The sequence below is a fragment of the Trachypithecus francoisi genome, unplaced genomic scaffold (assembly GCF_009764315.1).
Source record: "Trachypithecus francoisi isolate TF-2019V2 unplaced genomic scaffold, Tfra_2.0 Lachesis_group15, whole genome shotgun sequence".
Taxonomy (NCBI): Eukaryota; Metazoa; Chordata; class Mammalia; order Primates; family Cercopithecidae; genus Trachypithecus; species Trachypithecus francoisi.
In genome coordinates, this window is record NW_022681460.1 from 21,497,925 (window position 1) to 21,523,842 (window position 25,918).

Sequence of the window (25,918 nt, forward strand, 5' to 3'; positions counted from 1 at the left end):
GATTCCAAAAGTGCTGGGATTACATGTGTGAGCCACTGTGCCCAGTCTGCTTTTGCTTTTTTAAAGACAAGAATATCAAGTTATTTTCTGAGGGATTAAGTAATACACTAGGTGTATTTAGGACAACTAGTTACTTCACTTGGTTAGTCACTCTGTAGCCACTAAAAGTTCAAATCCAATATGTAATAAGACTTTAATAAGAAGAAATAATTAATGAAAAATTAAAATTAATTTTAAGCATTTAGACCAACTGTAGTTGAAGCATGTCTTAATAAAGCTTCTTTTAAAAAGGGATGGAGACCAGGCATAATGGCTCGTGCCTGTAATCCCAACACTGTGGTAATCCCAGCACTGTGGGAGGCCGAGGCAGGAGGATCACTTGAACCCAAGAGTCTGAGACTAGCCTGGGCAATAGATTGAGACTCTGTCTCTACAAAACAATAACAAGATTAGCTGTGCATGGTGGCATGCACCTGCAGTTCCAGTTACATGGAAGGCTGCGGCACAAGCATCATTTGAACCTGGGAGGTCAAGACTGCAGTGAGCTGTGTTTGAGCTACTGAACTCCAGCCTGGGCAATATAATGAGATCCTGCCTCAAAAAATTAAAATAAAATAAAAAGTAAATAAAAAGGGAAAAGGAGCTATTATCAAGGCCCAAAGTAAAAATTATAGTGAGATTGACGTTCAAAGTTAATAACACCTGTAATTTTAACATGTTCTGATGTAGGCTTTATTGTCAAGTAGTTAAAAAAAAAAAAAAAGACTCAGTCTCCATTTATAGGACAGTCAGTGGCCTGTGGCAATCTGTAAGGATGAGAGAGAGAAAAAAGCAGGATTAACATCTCACTCTCCTGTAGGACTGAGCCATGGGACCTGCAAATCCCAAGACAGAGGGGGACTCATACAAGGTCACTTGGGATTAGGCATGCAAACTAATGGCCTTACTAATTGTTCCAAGGGGTCCTGTGATTGGGCGTGAAGCCAGCACACTTCTGCCAACAAAGCCTTTCAATTAGGTACAGTCGCAATGCCAAGTTCCTCAGCAAGAGCATGTGAAAGGGCTGCTTTTGACTTTTGATCAAATCCATTGAAAATCTTTGCCATGGGACCCTGAAAATCACCCTTGTAAAATATGCCTGGAATGTCTTATACCTGGGAGCTAATATTAGATATTATTCTTACTATAGAGCTTATGACCAATGAATTGGTTCATAATGCTCTCAAGTAAATGGATTTCAAAACAAAATACTGCTGTAGACCAGGCTGGAGACAGGATATCAACCCGCATCTGCCAACAATGTTAGACTATCTCCTTTTGAAGGCAGGGTCCTTGTATTATACCTCTGTGCAGGTGCAGAGCCCAACATATGGTAGACATTTCATGAATTGTTTTTCTGATTGTATTGATAAGATAAACAGTGGATTTCTTGAGATTGTAAAATATGCCTCAAACAAAAAGGTGGTTTACGGTTTGGAAGACTCTTTTCTACTCTATTTTCTTGGCTACCCATGGTGAGACTTGAAATATTTGTGCTTTTAGGATAGCAGAAGAGCTTTTTTTCCTACCCTGGGAAATCCAGCCCAGTGGCAGTGTGCCGGCTTGGTGGTGGTTGTCTAATTCCTCCTGCTTTGGAATGCTCGTTTGTGCGAAATGTGAAGTCTCCTGTTTTGGATCTGATCATAGAACTATGGAGAAGGGCTTTCACTTCAGTACACTTTATTTTCTTTTCAAGTGTAAGAAAAATAAGCTTGGATCTACACGTAGTCCTGGATACTTTGTTTTCAGCTCTTCTTTGTCTTTTCTATTGAATTTTTGGTGACAATAGTGATTCACAATCAAAAGAAGGATTCAGATTTATTCTCTTCAAAAGGGATACTCCCATAATTTCAACTCTGGTGAGGTAGATACAAAAAGGGAAGTTATAGAACCCCAAAGCAAAAGAGTTAGGACAGACTGCAGCAATTTCTGTGGCCTGTGCACACAATCATCTGCCTGTTCTGCCAACCCCTATGTGGAATCAAACAAGTCGTCAGAGAAAGGAATTCAATTTGTTGTTTTTCTGGTGAGGAATGCAGGAATTTAGGAGACATTGAACACTTACATCTTAACCATGAAAGTTTGGAGAATGTAACCTGGAAAAATATACTTTTAAAAATTTCAACAATATTTGCAAATTCAAATGCCTACAGAGACCAAAAAGGTAAGAAATTAATTTGTGAAGTGGGGCAGGTATTAGGTGAAAGAAGTGTTAGGGCTGTGGCAGCATGGTAAATTTATGCCTGTTCCAAAGTTATTCAAATTATTGAACATACACACACACCTTGGGCCAACATTTTGGTGGCTATATGTAGTTTTTTGGTCATTATTTTAACCCATAGATCGTATCTGGCATTTTGTTTAGGTTTTCCATGTTAGGAAAGTTTTTCCACGAGGGACTTAAGCCTAGATTCGCTTACTGTCATGTGACACTTAAAGAGAGGTATGATTTCAAAAGAACTAAAGATTGAGCCACGTGGAAGCAGGACCTTCTTAGCCCTTCCTAATTCACCAAAAGCTCAATCTGCTGCTACAGTGACCCAGTGAGGACTGTCTGGACCCTCATTCAGTACTCCTCTCCTTGAGCTCCCCCTAGAGGTCAGAGTCCTCCATTAACAGGCCCCCTGCTGTTACCCAAGATCTTCTGAAAGGTGAGATAAATACGCTGGAATAGGAGTGGTACTGGTGTTGATGCTAAGAAAAGAACAATCAAAAGAGAACTAAGAACAATATTTATATATATTTATTCCTCATGTCCTGTTCAATAAATATTGAGGGCATACTACATGCATAAAATTATGATAGGTGTCCTGAAAAACACAGAAATCAACAATACAATACCTCGCTCTTTGGGGAAACTAAAAACCTGCATAAAGCAACCATTCTTTCTGCCATCTTAACCATTCTTTCTGACGTCTTACAATTATCTTTCACTAATTTTTCTACTATGTATTTCTTAAGTAATGATGTTCTTAAGAATTCTTTCTGAACTTTCTTTCCTCATTTTACAGACCTTTATTTAGGTACTCCTGTTCTTTCTTCTGGTTTCAGTTACCACCTATTTTCTGAAGATTTTCACCTTTATATCTCTATATCTCTAGACTGCACCTTTCCTGAATGACAGACTTAAGTTCACAATTTTCTGCTGGAATTCTCCCTTAGAATGTTTCAAAGTCAATTCAAATCCAACATATCTCAATGCAAATTCAAGGCCATAAGTATTTGGTGCCATATATGCAGTACTAGCAATAAGTGCTATGAATCTAGATCACTTTGAGCTGAGATGCCTGGGAAAGTCTTATGGCAGAGGTAGACATGGGCAAGACTTCAAACAAAGGATTGTTATTGGGCAACACTGAACAAAATCAAGAGCACACCTACCATTGTTTCTTTCTTTTTTTTTTTTTGGAGACAAAGTCTCACTCTATCATCCAGGCTGGAGTGTAGTGGTGCAGTCATAGCTCACTGCAGCCTTAACCTCCTGGGCTCAAAAGATTATCCTGCCTTAGCCTCCTCAGTATCTGGGACTACAGGCCAGTGCAGCCACACCTCGATAATTTTTAAATTTTTTTGTAGAGACAAGGTCTCACTTATTGCCTAGGCTGGTCTCGATCTCCTGGTCTCAAGCAATCCTCCTGCCTTGGTCTCCCTAAGTGCTGAGATTATAGGCATGAGCCACAGTGCACAGCCTTATCCCAATGCTTTGGAGGTTCAAGCTCGGTTTTGACCTCTATTACAATCCATTTTTTTTTTTTTTAAGTGGAAACTTCCCTCATGGCAATCTTTTTCATTCTGTCTGTTTTATTTTTCCTCTTCTGGAGATTGAAGACCAGATAAGCAGAAGTCCCAGCCATATTCAGCTCACCTCAAAAGTATACATATTTTCCAAACATTTGTAGATTTCTTCATGCCTAGAAAACAAAAAGGACAATCCTGAATCCCAGTTGAGAGGCAGCTTTTGAATGCCAGGCATTTTCTTTATTCACTCTCCCTCCACTTAAGAGTAGCTCTGGCTCGGCCTTTGTTTCAGCCAGTAGCTGAATGCAGCCTCTCAGGCTCACAGCACTGCCCTGTAATCCCCTGAAAGGACTGCTGTTCTTTCTGTTCCCTCCCTTGCAGTGTGCACTTCCAGCTTAAGCAACTCTCAGCCCAACTGAACTCTTTTATAATCCCACCAGGCAAGCTTTTGATGCTTATTTCAAAATAAAATAGATGTTTTCTTCTTTATATCTTATGCAATGTTGCTTAGAAGGAACACAGAGAGGATTTTCTGTTCCCTGAGTAATCACAGTAGTTGCTTTTCTTCCTAGAATTGTAGATAATTAAGAACATGAATTTTTTTTTTTTTTTTTTTTAATGTTCAACTGGGTACACCATGAAAATCTTAGCTGTGTTGTACTTTTTCACGAGAAAAAGTGACAGCCTCAGGGGTGAAATAAGTTATACTATGACAGCTTACAAAAAAGGCAATATACTTGTGAAAATTCACTAGAAAACAAGAGGCTCTATTGAAGAGTTTTAATGTCTTGTGGTTTTTCCTTCCACAATGACAGTTACTAAAATTTTTGAAATTTTATTAATTTTTTTGTAGCCTCTGAATAGAAAACTGTCCATTTGCAAAGCAGGTAAATAGCTTTAAACATTTATCAACCAGGGTCATGAAAGAGATCTTTTATAATTGCATCTACTGAAGTTAATTAGGCATATTATATATCATGGCTTGTTTACCATAATACTGGCTTTGTTCTTAATTGAAGTGTTATTTGGTGAGTCTGTTTAATGGGGGTTATGTGTTTTCTTTTGTAATTCTAAAAGTCACAAAAAATTTAGCCCAGATGAATAAATGAAGTTAAGAAGCATTTGAAGAAAGAAAGGAAGTTTCCCAATTTTTGTTAGTTTATTAAGCTAGTGCTCACATTGGAAAGTAGTGAAAAATCTGTTTTGTTTTTAAAGGCAAAGCCAGACAACATTGCACTTGGCTTAGGTTTTGATGGGATAGCTACTCGGGAGGCTGAGACAGGAGAATGGCGTAAACCCGGGAGGCGGAGCTTGCAGTGAGCCGAGATCGCGCCACTGCACTCCAGCCTGGGCGACAGAGCAAAGACTCCGTCTCAATAAAAAAAATAAAAAATAAATAAAATAAATAAAATAAAAATGCATCCTACAGATACTAAGAACATGCACCGACTAGGAACCGGCATGACTTATTTCAAAGTTAAGGACACAAATATGGTTATAATATAGTCATCTCCACCCTACCTCCACCAATTAACCATTTACTCCCCTGTACCTCTTTTTAGAAAACAAAACAACAAAACAAAATGATATCTTTCTTTAAGACCCAACTTCGCTTTCCCTGCTAGGCAAAAAAAAAAAGAAGAAGAAGAAAAAAATTCCAAGAACCCTAGGAAGGGTGACACTTGTCCTGATTCCAACACTAAGCAGAAAGGAAACTATCTGCCCAATTAGACTCCTTCTGCCACTGCTGTTCCCTGGCACACAATGTTGATGTTAGGGCCTGAGCCTATAGATTGTTGGACAGTGGGTGTGTACCATTGCTGATGTATCCTTGCTGTTATATATATATGCCAGGCCATACGGGTGTCCTGTATTATGTGCCAAGGTGATAGCTCTTTTTCGTTCATATCACCATGCTCAGCTACTGTTGCTGAAAGCACATAAAATGGGAGGAAAGAATATTTCAGAGGTATAAAATAGCATGTGTTATACTTTGAGACAGAAGAGGTATGGTTATGTCTAGACAGAAATACACTGGAAAACATCACTTTCTAACAGTGAATAACTTTGGACTATAGGATCATAGATGACTTTGTTTCAACTTTCTTAGTCTTCTGCAAGAAAACCACATTAGCTTATTATTTAAAAATGTTTAAGTACCCAAAGGAGTAAAAAATCAGTGACAGAGGAAAAAACAAAACCTAGAAGTGATATTATTTTTGTTTTTATTATTATTATTCTTTTTGAGATAGGTTCTCACTGTCACCCAGGCTGGAGTACAGTGGCCTAATCATAGCACTGCAGCCTTGAACTCCTGCCCTCAAACGATTCTCCCACCTCAGCCTCCTGAGTAGCTGGGACTACAGGAACACACCACCATGAATAGCTAATTTTTAATTTTAATTTTTTTTTTTTTGTAGAGATGGAGTCTCCCTTTGTTGTTCAGGATGGTCTTGAACTCCTGGGCTCAAGTGGTTCTCCCACCTCAGCTTTCCAAAGTGTTGGGATTATAGGCGTGAACCACTGTGCCTGGCTAGTAATATTTTAAAAAGTGTTATGGAGCAGTACTCAAGCTATATAAGAAGAAGAAAATGAAAAAATGAATTCATCAGATTTAAGGAAAACATTGATGTAGGAATCCAGGTCTCCAATAAAGCCTGGATCTGGGTACTGGCAGATTCTATGGAGAAGGTTATAGAGAAATAAGAAGGAATATAGGGCTGAATTCAGCATGGGAGGTTTGCTCACCTGTTTTTTTCTGTCTCAAACGTGCCATCCACAGAGATGCCTGAGAATTTTCCTTAGTCCTTCACTCCCATCTATTTCAAGATTTTGCTTTATGTCTTTGTTTTCGTGCATCTTGAATGTGATATACCAAAGTATAAGTATTTTTATGTTCATCCTGGTTGGTGTCCTCTGAACTTCTTAGATCTGTTGTTTTGTGACTTTGAGGGGAGACAACCGTCTTGCCTTGCTCAGGTGCAACAAAGCAGATAAAAACATGCAGATTATCAACTAAAGTAACTAGAATCAGTCATTAACCATGTCCCTTGTCCCTCTTCCTATCTCCTTTTGGTTTTAATAGATTTTATTACTATTAAGGCATAGTAAAACCAACAGACCAGGAGATAACTGCCATTGAAAAGGTGGTTTATTATACTCTCAGATCCCAAGAAAAGGAATATAGGTCATGCCACAGAGGCTACACGGGAAAGTGCCAGGGTTGGTCCCGAAGCAGAGGGAGAGGGGAAAACCGGTGCCCATGAGCCTTCACTATGGTTTCTATGGGAAAAATGGGCAAGGCAGGGCAATTAGACTTAGAATGGGAGAGCCTGAAAATTCCAGTAAGCTCTGGGGCATGTGGATTGTCCCTAGTTGTCTGGCATCTAGCCCTAAGGTGATTACAGCAGGTGTATAGTGGCTTGATGTGTGAGATAAGGGAGGTGGTTGAGGGTATAGACTCTAAATTAGTTCATTTGTATTTGAACAGTGTGCCACTGGGGAGGAAAAACCCCATTGAGAAGAGGAGGGACAAAAGGGGCAGGAGGCTAAGGCAAGATGACTCAGGCATATTATCAGGTTGTCACAGAATTTGATGTGTCTGGCATATGCATGTAGGATAGTTAAAGCATCAAGCTTACAGAAGCTGGCAACATGATTAATATACCCTTATCCCTCTCATCCTCTTTCTGTCTCCCTCTGGCTTTCATACCTCTGTGAAGAGGCTTATAACAAAGGTCCAGTGTACTTTGCTGGTGCATAGTGGGTGGAGAGTGGTGGGAGAGTTGAAAATGGGATGGGGCAACAGGATGAATCTCCACTCTTTTTTTTTTTTTTTTTTTTTGAGACGAAGTCTCACTCTGTGGCTCAGGCTGGAGTGCAGTGGCCGGATCTCAGCTCACTGCAAGCTCCGCCTCCCGGGTTCCCGCCATTCTCCTGCCTCAGCCTCCCGAGTAGCTGGGACTACAGGCGCCCGCCACCTCGCCTGGCTGGTGTTTTTGTATTTTTTAGTAGAGACGGGGTTTCACCGTGTTAGCCAGGGTGGTCTCGAGCTCCTGACCTCGCGATCTGCCCGTCTTGGCCTCCCAAAGTGCTGGGGTTACAGGCTTGAGCCACCGCGCCCTGCCGAATCTCCACTCTTGGGTACCTCACAGCATCCCCAGTTACCTAAAGAACTTCACTTTATTGAAGCCTTTGGAATAATTTTGTGTGTAAAATCATAGCTAAGAAAGATGTAACATTAAACTAGTGATAGCTCTGTTGTAAAAAATTACCTTAATGATGAATAATTTTAAAATCATTAAAATGCCTTTATGCATAATTTTTACTCCAAATTTGAATATTTATTAAGCTATGTATGTGTATATGTGTGTGTGTGTATGTGTGTGTATGGTTTAGAAAATACATATTTAGAAAATATAAAGTATATATTTTACAATCTTGGTTTGTATATTAAAAATATAAACCCTATATTGTATGTTTTATATTACAAATATATTTATACATATATAAATGTATAAATATTATAAGAATTAAAATGACAATGCATTTATTATACATGGTGTTGACCATTGTTACCAACCTCCAACTTTCTTTTTTTTTTTTTTTTTTTTTTTTGAGACGGAGTCTCGCTCTGTCGCCCAGGCTGGAGTGCAGTGGCCGGATCTCAGCTCACTGCAAGCTCCGCCTCCGGGTTTACGCCATTCTCTCGCCTCAGCCTCCCGAGTAGCTGGGACTACAGGCGCCCGCCATCTCGCCCGGCTAATTTTTTGTATTTTTTTAGTAGAGACGGGGTTTCACAGTGTTAGCCAGGATGGTCTCGATCTCCTGACCTCGTGATCCGCCCGTCTCGGCCTCCCAAAGTGCTGGGATTACAGGCTTGAGCCACCGCGCCCGGCCCAACCTCCAACTTTCTAAATCACGAGTCTTCTTTAAAACCTGTTTAAAGTACCATATCCTTGGGGAACTTGGGAGTAAGCTTTGCTCCCTAACAGGTTCATCCTGCTCATGGTATTGCAGGATTACACTTGCTAATCTACCCCAGGATATGGCCAGTCCTGGCCACTGGACTGCCACAGTGTTCTACAAATAAAGGCTTTTTTCTGAATATTTCTGCTAACAGTACTCCTAAACCTGAGTTTTTATCTTGAGTGTCATGATCTCTCTCTTCTCCAACTCCCCATGTCCTCACATTCTGTATGCTCAATTCCTAGAATTCTATCTTGACCTGTGTTTTGAGTTTTTGCAATGGTATCCTGCCTTGCTGCTTGGCTCTGCTGAAGGGTTTCTGCCAGTACAGAATCCCAGTCTTTGTACATCATAGATTTCCTAGATGGTGATGACAAGCCCTGTCTCTACTGCCAAGTATCTCCTACTGTTATGTGTCTTGCCACCCCAAACCTGCAATTTACTAACAGATGAGTCTATTTCTAAATCTTGGACATTATCTTAAATTAAACCTTACCTTGAGTAACTAGCCATGTCTGGATGATGAGTTATAAAATAATATACTAAGCATTCCAGCTAGTTTTGCTCTCTTCTCACACACTTTATATCAAACACATTGACTTGTTTTGCAGCCAACTGGATTTAGGGAATCAATTCTCCTGTTACATTTAGAGGAGCTATACTTCCTCCTGTCTACAATTCATCCTTCCACTTGAGCTTTGAATTCTCCCTGCTCCCTGCTTCTGGGACCTCTCACATGTGATTATTTGATAAATGTCTACCTCCCACAGGAGGCTGTAATTTTTAGGAGATCAGTGATCTTATTCTATTTTTGATTCCTATTGCACCCCTAATGCCTGGCAGACTGCCTGGCACATAGTAAGTGCTCAATAAATATCTGTTGAATAAACAAATGAAAATGCTAAGGCCCTTGAAGTATGGGACTGTATAATGTAAACTCCATCTTAGAATCTACTGTTATGTTACTCAGACTCTCAAAATGTATGTAAATGATGAATGAAGACACTCTTGAAAAAATATATAATTTAATGCTGTGTTAGAATTCATAGACTTCAGAAGATTAATCTTCAATTTCAGATAAAATTATTCTGCATAGAAGTTTGGACCTCAATGAAAGAGAACATATCCCTAGATAAAAGTTCAGAGCAGCTCTCAATGATATGGTGTATTCCTAGGCTCATTTTGATGGTCAATATCCACATTCCTATTTTGAAATCTGTTTAGAAAATTTTCTCCTTTTCATATTGGCAACAAAACAGAATCGGTTTGATCAAAAGACTCAATGCAGTTTCTAACCATTGCATAGGCCAACAAAGGCTCACTCTGATTCATTGTTAGTCCACATCTCCATCATTTATTATGGAATGTAACTGGTATTTCCTGCTTTCAAAAAGAAACTCAAACCCCAATTGAAATATCAAGAACTCAAAAGGATGGAGCTGTGTTTTCTCCATTCGTAAAACAAGGAATCCTCCCTCCACAAAAATCCCAAATAAGACCTGAGGGCCTAACAACAGCAGTCCCAATTCTGTTTGCTCTGTAGCTGTCCAGTAGAAACTTAATGCCAGTTTCTTAAATATAAGCCACATGTATAATTTAAAATTTTCTAATATCCACACTTAAAAAACAGTAAGAGAAACGTTGAAAATGATTTTAGTAATGTATTATTAAAACGTAATGCTGTTTATTTAATTTCAAAAATATTTCAGCATTCTAAACATACAAAAAAGAAAAAAACAGAATGTTGGCAATCATGTTTAAGTACAGGAGGTTCTTCTTGAACCAATTTCATTGATGCAGTGGGTCTTCGCTTTGTTAACAATGAAAAGTTCTACAGTTTAAAAACAAATGGTTTAAAAACTACCACACTTAACTGAAAAAAAAAACAAAAACAAAAACAGAAAATAAACACTTCTGAAGTCAGCTGACCATCTTTTGTTCACAGCTAGGAATGGTAGCAGAATGGTATGTCATTAGATACAGAAACAAGACAACCTGAAGCTAAATGAATGCACAGTGCAGTCAACAGGCCCAGCCTCATAGTGCACAGCCTCAGCTAAGGGCACTCCCAAAGGCATCTTCCACCACAGCCTGAATGTCAAACAAAGAACATCAAGAGTTTGTCTTGGTTGTTTTGTTCTTTTTACAAACTATAGATATATGCAGTTGATAACTCAGGATTTCCAGCCAATAACCATGTAGTTAACACTACCTTCCAAATTAAAAAAAAAAAAAAATGCCAGAAGCACCTTTAAATGCCTGATCACACTAACAGCAAAGCACACAGAGTAAGGGGAGCATGAAGTTGCCTTTTCATTTTAAAAATATTTGGAAATATGTACAACTTTGATACAGTTTCAGGGTGCTCTAGACCCACTTGGCCACTTCATGTGAACAGTTTCTAGTTTGAGAGACAACAATATGATTGTAATCGAACTTTGTAATTAAAACTAATAAGGGCAACAGATACTTGTCAAATAGGAGATGTGTCAATTACAGCTCTCCCCTACTTGAAGGCAGGGGTCCCCAACCCCTGGGCCATAGATAGATAACAGTCAATGGCCTGTTAAGAACCAGGCACACAGCAGGAGGTGCGTGGCAAGTGAGCAAAGCTTCATCTGTATTTACAACCACTCCCCATGTCTCACATTACTATCTGAGCTCCGCTTCCTGTCAGATCAGCGGCAGCATTAGATTCTCATAGGAGAGTAAACCGTGTTGTGAACCGTGCATATGAGGGATCTAGGTTGTCTGCTCTTTATGAGAATCTAACTAATGCCTGATGATCTGTCACTGCCTCCCATCACCCCCAGAAAGACTGTCTAGTTGCAGGAAAACAAGCTCTCGGCTCCCACTGATTCTACGTTATGGTGAGTCGTATCATTATTTCATTATGTATTACAATGTAATAATAATAGAAATGAAGTGCACAATAAATGTGATGTGTGTGAATCATCCCAAAGACCATCCCCCCACCCATCCGTGGAAAAATTGTCTTCCACAAAACTGGTCCCTGGTTCCAAAAAGGTTGGAGACTGCTGCTCTAAGGTATTCACCGGGAGAAAAACAGTGTTTTAAATTTTTTACTCCTCCTCTTCCTCTTCCTTTTCTTCCTCCTAATTTTCTTTGTTGTCCTCTTCCACCTTTTTCCAGACAACTTTAGTGGAACCCTTTGGGCCATCAAACTTTCCTTTAGACTTGCCGTAAGCAACATCCTTCTCACACTTCTTCAGCTGTGACACTTTAGTGATGTAAGGCTGCTTTTTTTTTTTTTTTTTTTTTTGAGGCGGAGTCTCGCTCTGTCGCCCGGACTGGAGTGCAGTGGCCGGATCTCAGCTCACTGCAAGCTCCGTCTCTCAGGTTTACGCCATTCTCCTGCCTCAGCCTCCCGAGTAGCTGGGACTACAGGCGCCTGCCACCTCGCCCGGCTAGTTTTTGTATTTTTAGTAGAGACGGGGTTTCACCTTGTTAGCCAGGATGGTCTCGATCTCCTGACCTCGTGATCCGCCCGTCTCGGCCTCCCAAAGTGCTAGGATTACAGGCTTGAGCCACCGCGCCCGGCCGTAAGGCTGCTTTTTACTGTCATTTAAGTTATTCCACATCTCACCCGGCTTTTTGACACGTCTGCAATAGAGATGTCAGGGTTTGTGGATTTGATCTTGTGGCAGAATTCTGAACAGAACAGGAAGAATCCAGATGGTGGCCTTTTGGGGGCATTAGGGTTCTTCTTGCCTCCCTTAACTGGTTCATAATTCTTCATTTCCCAATCATAGTGTACTTTATCTGCCTTTGCCATTTCGTCAAATTTAGACTTCTCTTTCCCAGACATTGTCTTCCACCTCTCAGAGCAATTCTTGGAAAATTCTGTAAAATGAATAGGGAACTCTAGATTTTTCTTTTCATATTCTTCTCTGCCCATCTGCACAAAGAAGGCATAGGTAGACATCTTGCCCTTAGCTTTCTTCGGGTCAACTTTGTCCATCCTGACTGTATTGTTCCAATATATTTTATTTAGCTTAAAATATCAAAAAGTCATTTCAACATGTAATCAATATGAAAATTATTGAGATATTTTACATTTTTTTCCTATGCTAAGTCTTTGCAATCTGATGTGTACTTTACACTTCAATTCAAACTAGCCAAAATTTGAGATCTTAATCGCAAGGTGTGGCTAATGGTTACACATTGGGCAGCATAGTTCTAGAATATGCTTCTGTGCTATTGTTTCCCATACAGTTGAAAGAGATGTCCATATTTATTTCTACCGCAGCCATTGGTACTATAATGAGGAAAGGCCAGCTGTTGAAATCTCTGAAAAGTTTTAATAGATTCAGTAAGCAAGATCTATCCACGTGCTTCAGTTCTCTCCAAACCTCTGCTCACTGCAGCTGCAGTGGCTAGATTAAGCTCAGCTTTGATACAATGTGACTGGGCTCATGCTGCTGCTCTGATTGCTGCCATCATTATACAACTTTGACTAGGCTCACTGTGGCCAGACACAGGAAGAACTCTTTTCCCTTTCATGTCAAGTACAGCCAAGTGTGCTCAAGCCAAAACTGACTTGACATCTCAGTCCCACAGCTTTTGTCAGATTCACTCACATGTATTCCTTCTGTTTTTCTTGGCTCTGGGTAACTCTAACGATCAGGAAGCGTCCTTTTAGACCAAGTACCTATAAATGCTAATACCTGGAATAATATATATATGAATTTTTAAATTTATTTATTTATTTATTTATTTTTATTTTTATTTATTTTTTTTGAGACGGAGTCTTGCTCTGCCGCCCAGGTTCGAGTGCAGTGGCGTGATCTCCACTCACTGTAAGCTCCGCCTCCTGGGTTCACGCCATTCTCCTGCCTCAGCCTCCCGAGTAGCTGGGACTGCAGGCGCCCGCCACCACGCCCGGCTAATTTTTGTATTTTTAGTAGAGACGGGGTTTCACCGTGTTAATCAGGATGGTCTCAATCTCCTGACCTCGTGATCCACCCGTCTCGGCCTCCCAAAGTGCTGGGATTACAGGCGTGAGCCACCGCGCCCGGCCTTTTAAATTTATTTTTATGAGACAGGGTGTCACCGTTGCCCAGGCTAGAATGCAGTGGTGTGATTATAGTTCACTGCAGCCTCAAATTCCTGTACTCCAGCAATCCTCCCTCCCACCTCAGTCTCCTGAGTACCAGGGACCACAGGTGCACACCACCATGTCTGGCTAATTTTTTAATTTTTTGTAGAGATGGGGTCTATGTTGCCCAGACTGTTTTTGAACTCCTGGACTCAAGCGGTCCTTCTGCCTTGGCCTCTCAAAGTGTTGGGAATACAGATGTAAGCCACCCCACCACGCCCAGCTGAATACTTTTTTTTTTTTTTGAGATGAAGTCTTGCTCTTGTCACCCAGGCTGGAGTGCAATGGCACGATCTTGGCTCACTGCAACATCTGTCTCCTGGGTTTAAGTGATTCTCCTGTCTCAGCCTCCCGAGTAGCTGGATTTACAAGTGCATGCCACTATGCCTGGCTAATTTTTGTATTTTTAGTCGAGATGGGGTTTTACCATGTTGGCCAGGCTGGTCTCGAACTCCTGACCTCAGGCAATCCATCTGCCTTGGCCTCCCAAAGTGCTGGGATTACAGGCGTGCTCCACTGCATCCGGCCCCGAATAATATTTTTTAAATAAGGTTTTAACAGACAGGACGAATAAATTTGTGGAGAATTAATAAACCAAGCTTTAGTGTCATGAGAGTAGCATAAGTTTTCTTAAATTTTCATATGTAGTAAACCACAAAGATTATACTGTGGATTCTGATAATTTCCAGCTCATCTTTAATAGGGAGTGACTGATAGTAGATCTAACCTAAGATGATGATGTTGATTTTTCAAATTGTGTTGCTTGGACCTAATGCATCTGCCGAGTCTGCTGCTGGGAGCCCTGGGGCAGAGGAAAGAGGCAGGTGTGGATAAAGGGTGGCAGGCAGCAGGGCATTGGCTTCTCATTCTCCTCTTTTCAAACCCCCATCATTGTCTTCCATTGTTTTTCTTTCAATGCCTCTGGGCAAGATCTGGTATGAATAAATGGTTTCTGTGCCCAATTTTTAAAAGCTCACCTACCTAAGGGAATTGTCTCTGTTTTGATTCGGTCTGCATATTTTTTGTGCTCCCCATATTACATTTGTATTCTGCCATTTGTGCTGAGATGTTCACTTTTTCCTTAGAGGCTTTACTACTAAGTGCTGTCTTTGTTTGTGCAACTGTTCAAAGAAAAATCTTTCAGTACCACATATTTTAAGCTCATTTTTATTGTGTGTGTGTGTGTGTTTTTTTTCCTTTGGCTTTCTGTTTGTTTAAGTAATATTCTTACCGTGGGGGAAGAAACTAAATAGAAAAAAGGACATAAAAGTCATCCATAATTGCATCACACAGAGATAAAAATGTTAACATTTTGATAAATTCCTCCTGAATTTTAGTTCATGTACATTTTAAACTAAATTTGAACCATCTTTTATGTGGTTATTATTATTGTGATCTTGTGTCTATTTCATTAAAGCATAATTATTATTAACTTTAAAATTCCTTTTTAAAAAAAATTAAATTATACTTTAAATTCTGGGGTACATGTGCAGAACATGAAGGTTTGTTACATAGGTATACATGTGCCATTGTGGTTTGCTGCACCCATCAGCCCGTCATCTACATTAGGTATTTCTCCTAATGGTATCCCTCCCCTACCCCACCCCCAACCCCTGACGGGCCCCAGTATGTGATGTTCCCCTTCTTGTGTCCATGTGTTCTCATTGTTCTACTCCCACTTATGAGTGAGAACCTGCAGTGTTTGGTTTTCTGTTCTTGTGTTAGTTTGCTGAGAATGATGGTTTCCAGCTTCATCCATGTCCCTGCATGAACTCATCCTTTATATAGCTGCATAGTATTCCATGGTGCATATGGGTCACATTTTGTTTATCCAGTCTAACATTGATGGGCATTTGGGTTGGTTCCAAGTCTTTGGTATTGTGAATAGTGCCACAATAAGCATACACGTGTGTGTGTCTTTATAGTAAAATGATTTATCATCCTTTGGGTATATACCCAGTAATGGGATCACTGGGTCAAATGGTATTTCTAGTTTTAGATCCTTGAGGAATTGCCACACTGTCTTCCACAATGGTTGAACTAATTTACACTCCACCAACAGTGTAAAAGCATTCCTATTTCTCCACATTCTCTCCAGCATCCGTTGTTGCCTGACTTTTTAATGGTCACCATTCTAATTGGTGTGAGATGATATCTCACTGTGGTTTTGATTTGCATTTCTCTAATGACCAGTGATGTTGAGCCTTTTTTCATATATTTGTTTGCTGCATAAATGTCTTATTTTGAGAAGTATCTGTTCACATTCTTTGCCCACCTTTTGATGGGTTTGTTTGCCAAGACCAGCTCAGTAGCAGAGACCCTAACCCAGCAGCGCTAGGGGAATTAAAGACACACACACAGAAATACAGAGGTGTGAAGTGGGAAATCAGGGGTCTCGCGGCTTTCAGAGCTGAGAGACCCAAACAGATTTTACCCACATATTTATTAACAGCAAGTCAGTCATTAGCATTGTTTCTGTAGATATTAAATTAACTAAAAGTATCCCTTATGGGAAACGAAGGGATGGGCTGAATTAAAGGAATAGGTTGGGCTAGTTAACTGCAGCAGGAGCATGTCCTTAAGGCACAGATCACTCATGCTATTGTTTGTGGCTTAAGAAGGCCTTTAAGTGGTTTTCCTCCCTGGGTAGGCCAGGTGTTCCTTGCCCTCATTCTCATAAACCCACAACCTTCCAGCATGGGCATTATGGCCATCATGAACATATCACAGTGCTGCAGAGATTTTGTTTATGGCCAGTTTGGGGGCCAGTTTATGGCCAGATTTTTGGGGGCTTGTTCCCAACAGTTGTTTGTTTTTTTCTTGTAAATTTGTTTAAGTTCTTTGTAGATTTTGGATATTAGCCCTTTGTCAGATGGATAGATTGCAAAAATTTTCTCCCATTCTGTGGGTTGCCTGTTCACTCTGATGATAGTTTCTTTTGCTGTGCAGAATGTCTTTAGTTTAATTAGATCCCATTTGTCAATTTTGGATTCTGTTGCCATTGGTTTTGGTGTTTCAGTAATGAGGTCTTTGCCCATGCCTACATCCTGAATAGTATTGCCTAAGTTTTCTTCTAGGACTTTTATGGTTTTTGGTCTACATTTAAGTCTTTAATCTATCTTGAGTTAATATTTGTATAAGATGTAAGGAAAGGATCCAGTTTCAGCTTTCTGCATATGGCTAGACAGTTTTCCCAATACTGTTTATTAAGTAGGGAATCATTTCCCCATTGCTTGTTTTTGTCAGGTTTTCCAAAGATCAGATGGTTGTAGATGTGTGGTGTTATTTCTGAGGCTTCTGTTCTGTTCCATTGATCTATATATCTGCTTGGTACCAGTACCATGCTGTTTTGGTTACTGTAGCATTGTAGTATAGTTTGAAGTCAGATAGCATGATGCCTGCACCTTTGTTTTTTGCTTAGGATTGTCTTGACTATTCAGGCTCTTTTTTGGTTCCATATAAAATTTAAAGTAGTTTTTTCCAATTCTGTGAAGGATGCCAATGTTAGCTTGATGGGCATAGCATTGAATCTATAAATTACTTTGGACAGTATGGTCATTTTCACGATACTGATTCTTCCTATCCATGAACATGGAATGGTTTTCCATTTGTTTGTGTCCTCTCTTTTTTCCTTGAGCAGTGGTTTGTAGTTCTCCTTGAGTAGGTCCTTCATATCCCTTGTAAGTTGTATTCCTAGGTATTTTATTCTCTTTGTGCCAGTTGTAAATGGGAGTTCACTCATAATTTGGCTCTCTGTTTGTCTATTATTGGTGTATAGGAATGCTTGTGATTTTTTGCACATTGATTTTGTATCCTGAGACTTTGCTGAAGCTGCCTATCTGTTTGAGGAGATTTTGGGCTGAGACATTGGGGTTTTCTAAATATACAATCATGTCATCTGCACACAGAGACAATTTGACTTCCTCTTTTCCTAATTGAATACTCTTTATTTCTTTCTCTTTATAGTATATAGTATATAGTTTATAGTATTCTCTGATGGTAGTTTGTATTTCTGTGGGATTGGTGACGATATCCCCTTTATCATTTTTTATTGCATCTATTTGATTATTCTCTGTGTTTTCTTTATTGGTCTGGCTAGTGGTCTCTCTATTTTGTTGATTTTTCAAAAAACTAGCTCCTGGATTCATTGATTTTTTGAAGGGTCTTTCATGTCTGTATCTCCTTCAGTTCTGCTCTGATCTTACTTATTTCTTGTCTTCTGCTAGCTTTTGAATTTGTTTGCTCTTTCTTCTCTAGTTCTTTTTATTGTGATATTAGGGTATCGATTTTAGATCTTTCCTGCTTTCTCTTGTGGGCATTGAGTGCTATAAATTTCCTTCTACACACTGCTTTAAATGTGTCCCAGAGATTCTGGTACATTTTGTCTTTGTTCTCATTGGTTTCAAAGAACATCTTTATTTCTGCCTTCATTTCATTATTTAGGTTACCTAGTAGTCATTCAGGAGCAGCCTGTTTAGTTTCCATGTAGTTGTGAGGTTTTGAGTGAGTTTTTAAATCCTGAGATCTAGTTTGATTGCACTGTGGTCTGAGAGACTGTTTGTTATGATTTCCATACTTTTGCATTTTCTGAGGAGTGTTTTATTTTCAATTATGTTGTCAATTTTAGAATAAGTATGACATGGTGCTGACAAGAATGTATATTCTGTTGATTTGGGGTGGAGAGTTCTGTAGATGTCTTTCAGGTTGGTTTGGTCCAGAGCTGAGTTCAAGTCCTGGATATCCTTGTTAATTTTCTGTCTCACTGATCTGTCTAATACTGACAGTAGGGTGTTAAAGTCTCCTACTATTATTGTGTGGGAGTCTAAATCTCTTTGTAGGTCTCTAAGAACTTGCTTTAGAAATCTGGGTGCTCCAGTATTGGGTGCATATATATTTAGGATAGCTCTTATTGTTGCATGGATCCCTTTACCATTATGTAATGACCTTCTTTGTCTCTTTTTAGCTTGTTGGTTTAAAGTCTGTTTTATCATAGACTAGGACTACAATCCCTGCTTTTTTTGCTTTCCATTTGCTTGGTAAATATTTCTCCATCCCTTTATTTTGAGCCTGTGTGTGTCTTTGCATGTCAGATGGGTCTCCTGAATACAGCACACCAGTGGGTCTTGACTCTTTATCCAATTTGCCAGTCTGTGTCTTTTAATTGGGGCATTTAGCCCATTTACATTTAAGGTTCATATTGTTATGTGTGAATTTGATTCTGTCATTAAGATGCTAGCTGGTTATTCTGCCCATTAGTTGTTGCAGTTTCTTCATAGCGTTGATGGTCTTTGCAATTTGGTATGTTTTTGCAGTGACTGGTACTGATTGTTCCTTTTCATGTTTAGTGCTTTCTTCAGGACCTCATGTAGGGCAGGCCTGTTGGTGACAAAATTTCTCAGCATTTCCTTTTCTCTAAAGGATTTTCTTTCTCCTTCACTTATGAAGCTTAGTTTGGCTGGATATGAAATTCTGGTTTGAAAATTCTTATTTTTTATTTTCTTTCTTGAGATGGAGTCTCACTCTGTCGCCCAGGCTGGAGTGCAGTGGCATGATCTTGGCTAACCGCAACCTCCGCCTCCCGGGTTCAAGTGATTCTCCTGCCTCAGCTTCCTGAGTAGCTGGGATTACAGGTGTGTGCCACCATACCTGGCTAATTTTTGTATTTTTAGTAAAGACAGGGTTTCACCATGTTAATTAGGCTGGTCTCCAACTCCTGACCTCATGAACCACCCACCTCAGCCTCCCAAAGTGCTGGGATTATAGGCGTGAGCCACCGCACCAAGTCTGAAAATTTTTTTCTTTAAAAAAGTTGAGGCCAGGCACGGTGGCTCACGCCTGTAATCCCAGCACTTTGGGAGGCTGAGGCAGGTGGATCACAAGGTCAGGAGATCGAGACCATCCTGGCTAACATGGTGAAACCTTGTCTCTACTAAAAATGCAAAAAAAAAAAAAAAAAATTAGCCAGGCATTGTGGCGGGCGCCTGTAGTCCCTGCTACTCCGGAGGCTGAGGCAGGAGAATGGTGTGAACCCGGGAGGTGGAGATTGCAGTGAGCCGAGATTGCGCCACTGCATTCCAGCTTGAGCTACAGAGTGAAACTCTGTCTCAAAAAAAAAAAAAAAGAATGTTTAATATTAGCCCCCTTTCTCTTCTGGCTTGTAGGGTTTGTGCTGAGAGATCTGGTGTAAGTCTGATGGGCTTCCCTTTGTGGGTAACTTGACCTTTCTCTCTGGCTGCCCTTGACATTTTTTTCTTCATTTCAACCTTGGTGAATCTGACGATTATGTGTCTTGGGGTTGCTCTTCTTGAGGAGTATCTTTGTGGTGTTCTCTGTATTTTCTGAATTTGAATGTTGGCTTGCCTTGTTAGGTTGGGGAAGTTCTCCTGGATGATATCCTGAAGAGTATTTTCCATCTTGGCTCCATTCTCCCCATCACTTTCAGGTACACCAATCAAACATGGATTTTGTCTTTTCACATAGTTCTATATTTCTCAGAGTCTTTGTTTCTTTTCACTCTTTTTTCTATAACCTTGTCTTCTCACTGTATTTCTTTGAGTTGATCTTCAGTCTCTGATATCCTTTCTTCTGCTTAATCGATTTAGCTGTTGATACTTGTGTATGCTTCACGAAGTTCTCGTGCTGTGTTTTTCATCTCCATCAGGTCATTTATGTTCTTCTCTAAACTGGTTATTCTAGTTAGCAATTCATCTAATCTTTTTTCAAGGTTCTTTATATTTCATTTTCTGGGATCTCTCTCTCTCTTTCTATACACACACTCTCTCTGTATACACTGTCTCTGTATATACACACACACAGACGCTTTCCTGTGTGCTATAACACAGTTCCTTTGAGTACTATAACAAAGTAGCATAGACTGGGTGGCTTATAAGCAACAGAAATTTATTTCTCACAGTCTAGAGGCTGAATGTCTAACATCAGGGTGCCAACATAGTTGGGTTCTAGTGAGGGCCCTCTTCACAGTTACTGACTGTATTATTTCATTCTCACACTGCTATAAAGAACTACCCAAGACTGGGTAATTTATGCAGATGTTTAATTAACTCACAGTTTTGTGGGCAGTATGTGAAGCATGGCTGGGGAGGCCTCAGAGCGCTTAAAATCATGGCAGAAGGCAAAGGGGAAGCAAGCATGAGTTACTATGGTGGGGCAGGATAGAGAGAGCAAAGGGAGACTTGCCATGCACTTTTAAACCATTAAATCTCGTAAGAACTCAGTATCATGAGAACAGCAAGGAGGAAATCTGCCCCATGATCCAATCACCTCCCACCAGGTCCCTCCTCCAACATTGGGAATTACAATTCAACATGAGATTTGGGTGGGGAGGCAAACCATATCACACTCTCTTTACTTATGCAAATTTCTGCAGCCAGCTCCCTAGAAAATGGATTTTTCCTTTATACCACATGGTCAAGCTGCAAATTTTCCAAACTTTTGTGCTCTGCTTCCCTTTTAAATATAAGTTCCAGTTTCAGACAATCTTTTTGTTCATGCATATGGGCGTATGCTGTTAGAAGCAGCCAGAGCACATATTTTTTAATTTTTAATTTGTTTATTTTCAAAAATCAAATACAGTCATGTTCCTTAATTCTATACAACAACAACAGAATGGCATAAGTCAGTTGTGCAACAGAGAGAGCCAGTGTAACCAAGGATGGGGAAAATTCCCATCCATAGTTTTAAATATAGTGCTACAGATCACATCTTGAATGCTTTGCTGCTTAGAAATTTCTTTCACTAAATAACCTAAATCATCTCTCTCAAATTCAAAGTTCCACAGATCTCTAGAGAAATGGCACAGTGTCACCAGTTTCTTTGCTAAAGCATAGTAAAAGTGACCTTTACTCCTGTTAGTTCCCAACAAGTTCCTCATCTCCATCTGAGACCACCTCAACCTGGACTTCATTGTCCATATCACTATCAGCATTTTGGTCAAAACGATTCAACAAATCTCTAGGAAGTTCCAAACCTTTCCTCCTCTTCCTGTCTTCTTCTGAGCATTCCAAACTGTTCCAACCTCTGTCTGTTATCCAGTTCTGAAGCTGTTTCCACATTTTCAGGTATCTTTATAGCAATATCCCAATTCTCTGATACCAATTTTCTGTATTAGTCCATTTTCACACTGTTATAAAGAACTACCTGAGACTGGGTAATTTATGAAGAGGTTTAATTGATCACAGTTTTGCAGGCTACATGGGAAGCATGGCTGGGAAGACCTCAGGAAACTTACAATCACGGCAGAAGGTGAAGGGGAAGTGTCTTCACGTGGCCAGGAGAGACAGAGAGAGAGAAGAGGGAAGTGCCATACACTTTTAAACCATCAGATCTCATGAGAACTCACTCACTATCATGGGAACAGCAAGGGGGAAATTTGCCCCATGATCCCATCACTTCCCACCAGGTCCCTCCCCCAGTATTAGGAATTACAATTCAACACAAGATTTGTGTGGGGACAAAGATCCAAACCATATCACAGACTGTCAACTTCTCATTGTATCTTTACATGGTAGAAAGACAGTGAGAGAGCTCTCTGAGATCCATTCTATGTCACTAACCCCACTCATGAGGGCTCCACCCTCATGACCTACTCACCTTCCAAGAGTCTCACTTCCTAATACTGTCACATTGGGAGTTAGGATTCCAACATTTGAATTTTGACATTTGGTATATAGCAATTCTTATGGTAATTTTTCATCACAAATATCAACAATTTCAATTTTATTTATGAGGACATTTAATGTTTCACGGATAAAACATAAATCTTGACCTATCATATTCATTGTAAATGAAAATGACCCAGATTCTCTTTAATTTTTAATTTTATTGTTTTTTTGAAGGGGTTGACACATAGGTCTGGTCATAAGCACTCTATTTATTCTGTCACTTCAGGCAACTTCATCCACACGTGGCTTCTATTACACTGAATTCACATAAACTTACATATCTAGTCCAGAGCCTGAGATAGAGAGGGACTATCTTAAAGATATATGTTGAAGACTTTTATCTAAAAGAGTAGAAAGTAAATTGATAAAAATAAAGCCCATAAGGTTTTATAAGAAATTGTATCAGCTTTGAACTATAAGACACAAAGGCAGTACAAAATTCAGAGAGGCCTTTGGAACTCCTGAATTACTATAGGCAAAAGGAAGTTAGCAAAGATGACTTAACTGTGAACATGAAACACTTTTTATGAAAATATCACTCAGAGAGATGAACCAAAAGTCATGGAGAAGTATTCCTAGGTAATAGGATTGAGCCTTGGTCAAGGGAATGGAGACATGTCACTACATATATTTCAGAATTGCTATGGACCATGACTGTTTTGCACCTCTTTTGAATGGAAATGTCTATTGTTGGTATCCTATACTTATCTTATGACTGTATGTTGGGTGTGCTGGGGATATGATGGTTAATTTTATGTGTGAATTTGACTGGGCTGTGGGCTTTCTAGATATTTGATCAAGTATTATTATGAGTATTTCTGTGAGGATGTTATTTGATAAATATAACATTTAAATTGATTGACTGAGTAAAGAAGGCTGCCCTCCTCCTGCATGTGGGTGGACTTTACCAAGTCAGTTGAAGGCTGAATAGATCAATGAGCTGACTATTCCCAGAATAAGAGGAAATTCCTTCTGCCTGAATGTCCTTGAGTTGGGACATCTTTTATGTTTGTTTGTTTGTTTGTATGCCTTTAGACTTGAATTAAAATATTGGCTCTTCCTAAGTCTGAAGCCTGCTGGCCTTTTATCTGCATATAGACCTGATTTAGAGGACTTACACTTTCAGTCAAGCCTGATGCTACAATGAGAAAAGACTTCTCTGGGGTCCTGGCAGAGGCTGACTGTATTTTGTTTTTATTATTTTTGTGATTTCAATAGTTTTTGGGGAACAGTGGTGTTTGGTTACATGGATAAGTTCTTTAGGTGTGATTTCTGCGATTTTGGTGCACCCATTACCCAAGCAGTGTACACTTCACCCAATGGGTAGTCTTTTATACCTCATGCCCTCCCACCCTTCTCCCCAAGTCCCCAGAGTCCATTATGTCATTCTTATGCCTTTGCATCCTCATAGCTTAGATCCCACTTATAAGTGAGAACATATGATGTTGGATGTTTGGATTTCCATTTCTGAGTTACTTCACTTAGAATAATGGTCTCTAATTCCATCCAGGTTGCTGTGAATGTCCTTGTTTCATTCCTTGTTATTGCTGAGTAGTATTCTAGAATATATATATATCACACTTTATCCACTCCGTTGATTGATGGCCATTTAGGCTGGTTCCATATTTTTGAAATTGTGAATTGTGCTGCTATAAACATGCATGTGCAAGTGTCTTTTTCATATAATGATTTCTTTTCCTTTGGGTAGATACCCAGTAGTGGTATTGCTAGAGTCATTAATATCTCTTAACCCTACTTGTGGGTTGGTTTCTTCTTGACCACCTTTCTAGGCCCTGCCAAAAAACCCTTAGCTTCATTTTGCCTTTCATAAGTTACATACCCTTTTATTTGGACTTAGTTCTTGTTCTCATGAACTTCAGAGCCCACTTGTGCCAGCTGTTTGGGATCCAAATTCTCTTTAGTCCATGATTGCAAGCAAGAACCAGCCCCAGTGACTTTCATATCAGACACATGGTTTTAGAACTTCAGACTCAGTTACTTCCTAGAAGGGAAGTTTGAGTAACACACAGGAAATCTACTAATCTTCTGTTCGGTCACATATATAGACTGGTCAAGTTATAACATGACTATTTAATACTTTAGGTTTTCATATTATTGTTGAAAAAATTTCAGTAATATATTGTGTAGAAAATCTTTCATGTTGAGATATTTGCATCTATAGACATAAAGTTCTTCATGGTAATAGTTCACATTTTGTTTTGTTTTGCAGAGACAAGGTCTTGTTAGGTTTGCCAGGCTGTTCTCAAACTCCTGGCCTCAAGAGGTCTTCCTTGCTTGGCCTCCCAAAGGGTTGGGATAACAGGCGTCAGCCACCATATCTGGCCTTTCATATTCTATTGTTTTCCCTCTTTCTATTTCTTAATTTTGAATTTTCTCCATCGTTTTTAAATTATATTTATAAAAGTTTATAGTTTTTCCTTAAAGGTTTGTATCTTGAGTTTATTAATTCTAATATCTTTAGATTTTCAAATGCTGGCTTTCTGCTTTAGTACCTACAGTTGTCCTTCTTCGAGTTTGTTTTGTTGAATTTTTCTCCTGAGTGTTTGAGTTGAATATATGGTTGGTGCCTTTACATTCTTTCAATGTCTTTTGAATATTAAAAATATTATATATATAATATAATCTGCTTTTTTTAATTGACAAAATTATACATATTTATAGTGTAAATGATGTTTTAAAATATGTATACATTGTGAAATGGTTACATAAAGCTTATTAACATGCATTACCTCACATATTTATTTGTGATCAGAACACTTAAAATCCACTTTCTTAGCAACTTTCAAGTATACAATACATTGTTATCAACTATAATCACCATGTTGTACATTAGACCTCTTAAACTTATTCCTCTTGTGGTGTAATTGAAATTATGTATCTTTTGACCATCATCTCCTCAATCTCTTTGCTTTCCCCACCACCAGCCCCTGATAGCCACCACCCTTCTCTCTCCTAGCATGAGTTGGACTTTTTTAGATTCCGCATGTAAGCAACATCATATAGTGTTAGTATTTCCGGGCCTGGCTTATTTCATTTAATATAATGTCTTCCAGGTTTATCCATGTTGTTGGGAATCTATGGAATGGGAGAAAGTATTTGCAAACCATACATCTGATAAAGAGTTAATATCTCAAATATATGGGAAATCACATTGTTCAATAGCAAGAGAACAAATAACCCAGTTGAAAATGGGCAAAGGATTTGAATAGACATTTCCCAAAAGAAGACAAATATGTCCAACAGGTATATGAAAAAAATGCTCATATCAGAGAGATATAAAATAAAACCACAATGAGATATTACTTCACACGTGTTAGAATAGCTGTTTTGAAAAAGGTAACACGTAGGTGAG

At 39.4% G+C, this 25,918-nt stretch overlaps 1 pseudogene; it reads right to left on the reverse strand.

The window, feature by feature from the left end:
* Positions 1-11,828: 11,828 nt before the first annotated feature.
* LOC117097990 lies at positions 11,829-12,727 on the reverse strand (annotated as a pseudogene).
* Between the last annotated feature and the right edge of the window lie 13,191 nt (positions 12,728-25,918).